The sequence below is a fragment of the Argiope bruennichi genome, chromosome 2 (assembly GCF_947563725.1).
Source record: "Argiope bruennichi chromosome 2, qqArgBrue1.1, whole genome shotgun sequence".
Taxonomy (NCBI): Eukaryota; Metazoa; Arthropoda; class Arachnida; order Araneae; family Araneidae; genus Argiope; species Argiope bruennichi.
Window position 1 is genome coordinate 28,270,194 of NC_079152.1, and position 9,898 is coordinate 28,280,091.

The 9,898-nt window shown below is 27.3% G+C and overlaps 1 protein-coding gene across 1 annotated transcript in view; it reads left to right on the plus strand.

Annotated features, from left to right (window-relative positions):
• Window positions 1-9,418, plus strand: part of LOC129961655 (neural cell adhesion molecule 2-like) — a 229,545-nt gene extending 220,127 nt beyond the window's left edge. Inside the window, exons 10-12 of the mRNA XM_056075181.1 lie at window positions 1,706-1,837; window positions 5,525-5,628; window positions 9,353-9,418. The gene's annotated coding sequence lies outside the window, so the exon portion shown is untranslated. The remainder of the gene's footprint in view (window positions 1-1,705; window positions 1,838-5,524; window positions 5,629-9,352) is intronic.
• Window positions 9,419-9,898: the final 480 nt, after the last annotated feature.

A 9,898-nucleotide genomic window follows, 5' to 3' on the forward strand; every position in this document is an offset into this window, starting at 1 on the left:
TTCAGCAAGTAAAAGGTTATATTTGTAAAATTTACAAACTGAGTAAATCAAGAATTGTGTAATTTATGAAACGTTATGAAAAAAATAATATTTAGTTGACAAAAGGACTTAATTAGTTGGAAATAATAAAACATAGATTAATTACTTTTAATTTCTAAAAATCTGTTTTGGTTTGATCTCATTTTAAATGTTTATAAATTAGCAATATCAATAATTGGCATAAGCATAATATTTCACCTTTCTGAAATTAGTTAGTTTACCTCTTACAAACTAAGAAATAAACATTATTTTAATTAGTTTTGAATTATAATGATTAGTAATTTTTGTGATGAATTCAAGCTGTTTAAGTTTAAAAAAAGGAAATCAAAACTCACTCTTTCATATGTATATTGATAACCAAGTTCTCAAAATTCAGTTAAATAAGAAATTTATGATCTTTGAAATTTTCCTGAAAAGAATTGGTAAATTAGTGATTCAATTTATATAACACTGCGATTTTAATAATTTCTATAAGTAACATTGTTATATGTTTCATTTATTTTAAAAAGTAGGAGGTGAATTAAATGGGAGAAATAAACTCTTTTTAAACTCTGGTGATAAAATGAGAATGTGTTTCAGATACTCATTTTAACATTACATCAAATAACTCTGCGTAGAGTGTAAGAAATAGTGTAATTCATTACTTAATCAATATATTCTTGCACACTCAATATATTCCTGCGATAGGTTTCAATTATTCAGACTCAAGCAAAAGTAATCACTTTTTACACACTTTTATTTAAATTTACTTGCTTCATATTTATAAAGACATATTTTTTAAAAACATTTTTGCAATTCATATTCTTAAAGGCTGGAATTCTGAAATTTCTTATGTTTGTGTTCCAGACTAAAATTGTCAGGAAAAATGCTCCTGACTTGTCATTAAACGTGAAACTATGTTTCTTATAGCTTACTTTTTTATATTTAGGATTGTGCCGTGTATTCTAAATCCTCCCCTTCTATATATTCCATAACAAATCCCTTCAAATATTTGTGAAATATTTACAAAGAGTGATATTTACACTTACTGTGGGCATATGAGTACAAAAAATGAAGTAGAGGGCATTATAACATCAAGTTAATTATCTTCATTAAATACAAGGATCATCCTTGATGTTGCATGAATGATATAAGGATCCAAATGATTAAAAGGAAACAATTTATGATATATTTTAGCAGAATAATAAAAAATAAAAATAATTTGACTGCATTGACTTAAATCCATTAAATATTATTCCTAAATTTTTCTTTTTTTAATATGAACTTTTTTGTTTTTCTTCGATTTAACCCTTTAAAGGGCTATTTTTTTTCTAGTAATATTATGTTAAAATATTTTTATGCTTGAAATTAGAATAAGAAAAGGGATTCATTTAGATTATTAGATAAATTTAATTTGATTAATTAATTAATTTGGTTAATTAATAATTAAGTATCAAATCGAGACACATCATTTTGTGCAAAATAAAGAACTAAAGCATCTAAGTTTCTGTCTTTCTAAAAAAATTTGTCAGAACTTATGCCAACCTACATAAATTCATACAAAGATTGATAAATTTGGTGGGAAGCATACTTCCCATGGCCCTAGAAAGGGTTAATTACTTTTTCTTTTAATTTAACCGTTTAATTCAGTTGGTTATGTTTTAAGTGATTTCTTTCTCCCTAATAGATCTGGATATAAACTTTGTTATTTTCGACCCCGCACCAAAGAGTACAACCCTTCCTTTACATACGAATTTTATTTTTCTCAACAACATTCACAAGAGCAAGAGAGAAATTTATTTTCTTGGAGCTTCGTCACGTAAGTAAATGAAGTTATTTAGTTTTATGCATTAAAGTAAAAATGAATTTACCCATCTCACTTTATTTTTGTAAAATTTCAGTTGTATTTTTGCATATAAAATAAAGAGTTTTATGCTGTTATGCAGCGTCTAGACAAATCTTAAAATATAGTATTTAACACTCAGGTAATCACGGGATGGTGTCAGTGCACCTTGAAACAAGTATTTTCATACTTAATGTAGAAAAATCCTGAATTTCTTTTTTTACAATTATTGATGATATTCCTCAGATCTTCATCCGTTATCGTTTTATATAATTGCAGAAAAAATCAATAGACAATAAAAAAGAAGAAGTAATTGTCGTTCAAAAGATATTTGGTTTGCACCTCTGATATAATTTATTAAATTTTGAGAAAATTTTTAAAAATAATTCCCCTGAACTTTAAAAAATTAAATCTAAAATTCCTACAACCAACATTACAATTACATTTTCTTTTTCATATAATTTGAAACCATTATTCGATCATTTTTGTCTCATTTAAAACAAAAACGATCAAAATGCATTTTTCTCAGTCGTTTCTAATTAGTAAATTGATGATTTGAGGGATTTTTCTCGCTACTTCACGATCGATGTAATATGAAAAAAAAAATAATGTTTTAATATGAATGGTAAAATGTGAAATTTGAATGTAGAAGAAAATAATATAAAAAATAAGGTTTCATTATTTCGCAAGGGGCCAAATTAGAAAATTAATTTTATATAGTGATTACAATGCATTTTCTTATATTAATTATAATTAATTTTCAGTAATAATTAAAATTATTCTTCCAAAATAATTAGAATTAATTTCCTTTATATAATTTAATGCTATATAATACAATATTTATATACTTTTATTATTAAAGAATTATAAAAAAAATTTCTGTATAATTTAATTTTTATTAAAATTAATTTTTAATAATTATTACAATGAATTTTCTTATATTAAATATAATTATTTTCAATATTAATTAAAACTAATTTTTCAAAATAATTAGAATTAATTTCAGTTATATAATCTAACTTTATATATTATAACATTTATATATTTTTATAATTAAAGAATAATAAAAATTATTTTTGTATAACTTAATTTTTATTAGTGTTATTTACAGCCAATTTCTTTATCTCTCTTTTTTAGCGTGTCTTCGTTTCCATTTGATTTGATTTATATCGCCTGCTGTGCTCCAGGCTATACAATTAATATTGAAAATTAATTGTGCAATGTTATTTTGATTGTTTTAGTTCAATTTTCATAATTTTATTATATACTGTTGCACTTTTTTTCATTTCTTTGACATACCATGCCAATCCTGTTAGTTTAAAAATATAACAATTTTTAATCCCAAATTCATCACATCATTAAGTACAATGCAGTTGTACTAATGTTAGATTTTAACCAACAATTATACTCTGTTTCACCCTAACTTGGCAGTATTGTAAAAGGTAGAAAATGTGACGCTCCGCGTTGGGAAAGAGTTCTCCATCAATTCCGACTTTATAATAGTTAAAATGAGCGGAAATTTATCAAATAATATCATAAATTACAGAAATCCTTTTTTTATCAGTATGTATTTAAAATTATTCTCAAGTTAGAAGTGCTTATCTGTTAAGTATTTTGTAAATAAAGCGAACGAATAAAACTAAAAGATTGACATAATGAATTCCACTTTGGCTAGAACCGGTCTTCAAGGTCAAATATTTGGCGCGCTTTTCTTTTACGTCTCCGCCAACTCAGCTTCATTCAGTTCGCAACCGTTATCATCTTTCGTACTTTTTAATTCTCGCTTTTTTACCAGCTGATATTTTTGATACTATTAATCACATTAGTAGTTATTAGTTTTGATTGTTGAATATTTATTCGATTCGTCATTTTTATTCACTTCTAAAATGTCTGAAAAATAGAAAGCGTTAACACCGACTACGCTGTGCACACCTTTAAGACGAGTGAAACCAACAAAAAGTGCAGTATGCAGAAACATATTAAATGTTTATTCTCGACTCCGAGAAAACCCTCAAGATTCTATCAATCGAATCGTCGATAAAGTTTCGCACCTTACAGGTGTTTCGCAATGAACAGTTTTCCTTTTGAAAGAAGAAATAAATGCATCCAGTCCTTTAAGTACCCCTGGAAAGAAGCGACCTGGCTCAGTAGGTAAACATTCGGGTCTTGTAAAATATGATGATTTTACATTATTCTATATTTGACGAAAAATCCATGCTTTTTTTCGTAGAAATGAGATTCCAACATTAGATAAAGATGTGAACGATGATACAGATATCTTTTCGAAAAACATTAGCCGAACTACGCTTTACAGAATATTGAAAGATTTAGGGTTTTCTTTTGAGAAACGATGAAAGGAAATGAAATAACATTAATGATTTATTAAAATGTATTGAAAAAATAATGAAAATAAGGAAAAATTAATTCTCTGAAAAAGTAATAACATAATAAAGTAAATAAATATTTACTATTTGGCGAAAAATTTGCGAGATAAAGTTTCGCCAGCGATCTGCATTTCTAGTAACTTCGTACTTTAAAGTAACCCAGTTCCCCTGACAACGACTGCGATTCGGCTTGCCTAGAATATACACTACTGACAAGTTAGGGTGAAACAGAGTTTTTTTTATAGACTAATTTTGGACGACTTTCATAAACCTGGACCTTGGTCAGATAACAAAGACTTAGTGAAAAAGAACGGAAGATTGCTGTAATCGGGTCTCAAACCCAAAACTCTTCACTACAGAAGCCAAAATTTGAATCATATTTCACAAATTATTTTTATTCTAAAAGCCTTGCTTCTTTGTGTAAATCTATCACAAATCCTAAAACTTCACCAAGGTATGAAATCGTTTCTAAAATTTCTATAAAAGTGCCAGAATCAGGAAGAAAATTTTAGAGAATTGTAAATAATTATATTTGGAGTTTAATTCCAGAAACTTGAGCCTGGTACGTAGTAATAACTATAACCCTGTGACTATAAAGCGGCCAAAAAATTATAATTTAGGTTCTTTAGATAAAACTAATCAATGTTCTTTAAAAAACACCAGTTCAAATTTGAACAGCATTTGATCAGAAATTTTCTAATATATCTCAAACCTCAGCTGCAATAGAGTACGAACTGTAAAATAACTCAAATAGCAGAGCTCAATACGTTATGCCGCAATTAATAACTCGATCAACTCAGGAGCAGAAAAACAGAGTAATTATCTATAATAGAATTTTATAGACCTTTCCATGCATCTCTCGGAAAACAAGTTTCTCCATGCTAAGAGATCTCATATCCCAAACAATTATTTGGCGCCAATTTTGGCTGTGAATTTCACAAAGTTAAAATTGGCGCAATAATATTGTGTCATTCGGTAGTTTTACATTCATAAAATTCAAGCATTTCTCCAATAATTCCGAAGTTTTTTCCTAGAGAAGAAAGTTTGTTATCAATTTTTTTCTTAATCGTAACAACATGTTACATCACCATACGTCAAAATTTATGTCGCCGCGCCTTACGTCATGTTTTTATATTATTTTGAAAAGATTACCCAAAAAAACAGTTTATAATCGTTCTCATTATTTTTTGCCCATGTGCTTTTTTAAGAGATGTAGTTTATGACTGATAATAAGTTTGAACATATGTTTAAATAATCTTTTTTTAAATTTATTTTTAAGGTTGAAAGTGTCTGGAATAGAATGCTAAATTTAGGAACTTGATATAATGGATATTCGAATGGGATGAGACTGCTTTTTATTGCCGAAAGCGGAGTTCTGAAAAGGTGAGGAAAAAATGTGTTAAACTGATATTATGAAAATGTATCAAATGTGAAAAATGAAATCCATCAACTAAACTCAAAGGCTGTTTTGAAACAGGAATCAATTATTTATGTTTTTTCTTAAATATGATGGAGGTTTTAAGATTAATAGATTTAATGTTTTAAGATTAAAAAAATTAAGATAACCATTTTATTAAAAGATTTAATAAACTTATTTATAAACTAAAATATTTCTTAAGTCTAGATAGGAAGAGGTCAAATAATTAAAATACTATTTATTGTTTTAAGGAATTTCAACTGTTCTCAACGTTTCAGCAAATATTTAATTGCGATTTTTCTTTCATTGTTAAAATTCAGGTATTATAATGTCACTCAATTTTCATACAAAGAGTTTTATAAAAAAATCGCCATGCTCAAGAACTTTTGTTTAAATTTATTATTTATAAAGCTTAATTTCAAAAATAAACAATGATTCTTATTGTCTTCCATTTCTAGACATGAGAATTCATAGTCATTAATACATTTCAAACTGTTTAATAAAGCTCTTTAGTCCAAGTCTCAAATCTTGGTTTATAATTAAAGTGCAATGATTCTTTATAGATCAATATATAACACAAATGTTTAAAAGTACTAAGAAAAACTGTCTGTGTATGTACGTCTATGTTAACGATTCCGCTTTCTTTTCCAATTTTAATAACATGTTTCAGCTCAGTCATCGTTGCATTTGTAACTGAATTTCTTCCTTCCAGCTTTTATATGAAAACTCAAATCGCAAGTACGGCTACAGACATATGAGCTGGGGTAAAATGAATAGAACATATAGGGCTTGTAAAATGGATTGGGTAAAATGACTCCTCCAATTTAAAATTTTAAAACATATTTCGCAGTAAAAATATATGTCAAAGTTTATTTCTTAGATTTTATAGAAATTAAGCATATTTAATATTCTCATTCGAATAAAATATATATGTTGCTAATAAAGATTTTATGTTACGGCTTTTTCACAAAGAGATTTGCAGATCTTTTTATGTAATAAGTTCTTGTTACAGGATCCTTTAAAGAGAATGAAGAGATCATATTCACATGAAAAAGAATAATAATATTATCAAAAACTGTGAAACAGACAAAAAAATGAATAAATTTGTATTTTAATTTTAGGGTTATTATTATGTCTAGATCCAAAAACATTTATTATTTTTAAATTAATTTGAAACCCTCCAATTTTAAATAATTTAGTATTTTGAAATTTTAAATAATTCTACTAAATAATCCGTTCCTTTGAAATCGTAAATAATTCTACTAAATTATCTGCCTATTTGCAATCTTAAAAGAAAAGTAGATAAAATATTCTGAGAACAGAAAAAAATTGCAAAATTATCTGTTGCGGGATTTTAGAACAAAAATAAATAGTTTATCATATAAAAAAGAATTTTTTTAAAAAAAATTAAAACATCCAAATTTGATAACATATTTGAAATAGATTTATATTATTTAATTCCTATTAGTAAATGCAATTTAAGAATTCAATTCTACATGCTGCATGATCATTAATTTCAAATAAATACAATCTTTTTTCGTTAAATTGTTTGTTTTCATAATGATATTGCATTCATAAACTTTATTTTGAATAAACATTCTACTCATCAAACGTAAAGGTATATCAACAAGGAAACAAGGAAATTATCTTGCATAATTTTTTTTAACGAAATACAATATTTCCAAATAAAAACCGTTATAACAGTCGAATTTTATTTGATGCTGCATCAAATCAGTTAACACATCCTAGTATAGTTCTAAAATCCACTCACGTCTTCCATGAAAATAAAAAGGAAAAAGTCTTTAAAATGAACAGTACCAAGTACTTTTCTTTTGACGATCACATCGTTATCTATGGTCTCAAAAGTTTATTGATTTTTGTTAATCAATCAATTGCTAGAATAAAGGAGTTTCAGGCGCAACTAAACAATTTCAGAAAAGTTTTACAAGAAGAATTCTAAGCCAAAATATTAGACTTTCTTGGAGTTTTTCAAACCTCGGGGGATGGTTTATTATTGGGGATTGTGAAAACAATCCACCGTAATTATCGATTTCAGTTTTTTTGCTACCGTTTCGGGCCTTATAGGTTTTTTTAACCTATATACAAAGAGTTATTTTTTCTTCACTGTTCTTCAAAGCAGTAAGTCCTTAATCGAGAAAGTTTATCCTCTGAATTTATGCTTGAAGTTTGCAGTTTTTATCCGATTTTTATAAAATTAAACAGACACGTTAGAACCCTATTGTAACAGAAATTAAATAGACTAATATATAAAACAGTTTTGTTCATATTAACTCTATATTAAATTTAATCAATATTTACTCATTAAGCTATAAAATAAGGCTGTATTGTACTGATTTACAATGGTCTCTCTCTAATCTTGTGAAACGAATTCCTAATTTATAAAAAGACCGGACTAGTGGAGCCAAGGCTTTTGTTTATTGCACAATATATTGTGGAAATTGAGTAGAAAAACATGCAATATAAATACATACTACGAATATACAATATAAATTTCAATATCTGAACACTCTCTTTCTTTACGCCTCCCCAAGGTCGTTGGCATCCGCATCACCTTTTTAAAAACCCTGGAGCCGGCGTCCTGGCATAGGGGTAGTGCGTCTTCCCCGTGATCTGGGCGTCCCGGGTTCGAGTCCCGGTTTGGGCATGGTTGTTCTTCTGTTGTTCTATCTGTGAGATGTGTGAATGTGCCCTCCTGTAAAAAGGGGTTGTGCAAGCGAATGAGTGATGCGTGAGTAGCAAAGTCGTACTCTTGGCCCTAGTTGGCGCTGCTATAAAAAATAAGAGACGTTCCCCCTCAGGCTTAAAATCGCAGTCTTCGTAACAGCGGGCTTGTCAGTGGCAAGTGCCATAAGAAAACAAACAAACAACAAAAACCCTGGACTACCATAGAAACCGGCCTGGAGACTTTCCAGATTATAAAGAGGCTAATGTATGCATTAACTCTGTGAATACTGAAAGATTCCAAACGCCCATTCAAAAATATGACGGCGGGTGACCAAGATGCTCTAATAAGTTATAAAATTCCTTTCACCTTTCATGGGTTAAATTGATTGGTTAAGATTTTAGTACTTGCTTTGAACAATAATCTTGGCATGGTGACTACAAAATAATAAAATTCTACTTAAAATAAGAATTTATTGTAATCATTTGGAAAAATAAATTGTCTCAATCTTTGCATTTCTCAAATTTCTATCAATGTAGATTATTTTTTAATGAAATAAAAATGTGGAATTATTTTAAAGATAGAAGACAAATTGGCAATATTAAGCATCATTCTTCAGAGTTTCTGCAAGGAAAAAATCTTAAGTAAATTAAAATGCCTTAATTTTTTTAATTTTGAATTTTGCCATTTTAAACTATAAATCGATTACTGAATACTAATACCAGTAACATTAGCCCTAGTTTTGTTCCTATGAACAAAACACATAAAATAATCGAGAAAAAACCACAAAGATAACCATGTTGAAAATCTATTCAAATAAAATTACTTCAAGTAAACTTTCATTCATGATTTTCATTATATTAGAGCATTTATCTTTTTGTTTATTTGATACCTATGAAATAAAATTACTCATTGTGCGTAACAATATTAAGTTGCCACCCTATAATTACAATGTAATAGCTATTTTAATTATTTATGAATTTTTGTCTGTATTTTGCTTTTTACAGATTTGAAGATTGAACAGAAAAAATGGAGTTTTACAGATAAAATGTTTGCAAATTGCTGATAAATATCTTATAGTATTATTCCATTTATTTTGATGATAAACATATATATAAAATTCTTTCAAATATACCAAACGAAAAAAAAAAAAACATCACTTTTGCTTTATGTTTATCATTAAGCTCAAAGTCTTAGAGATTAAGTCAAGAATTCATTTTTCTGTTTATTTATGTTTGTCTGGTAAAATAGAGCTATAGTTTAATGTTTCATATGTAATATCATTCCCGTGTTTATATTTTGTTGCAAATATCAAATTACAAAATACAAATTTGAGAAATTGCTAAAATTTTATCTATTATTTCTTCCATTTATTCAGGTATAATTCATCGCAACGTTTGTGTAAAGAAATTCTTTTTAAATATCACACAATTAAAATTAAATAAAATTTCTTCAGATTTAAACAATTAATTTCGTATTACAATTAATTAGTATAATCTGTAATTTCAAAAATCATTTCCTAACCTAAAAACATTGGAGACTCATAATTAATA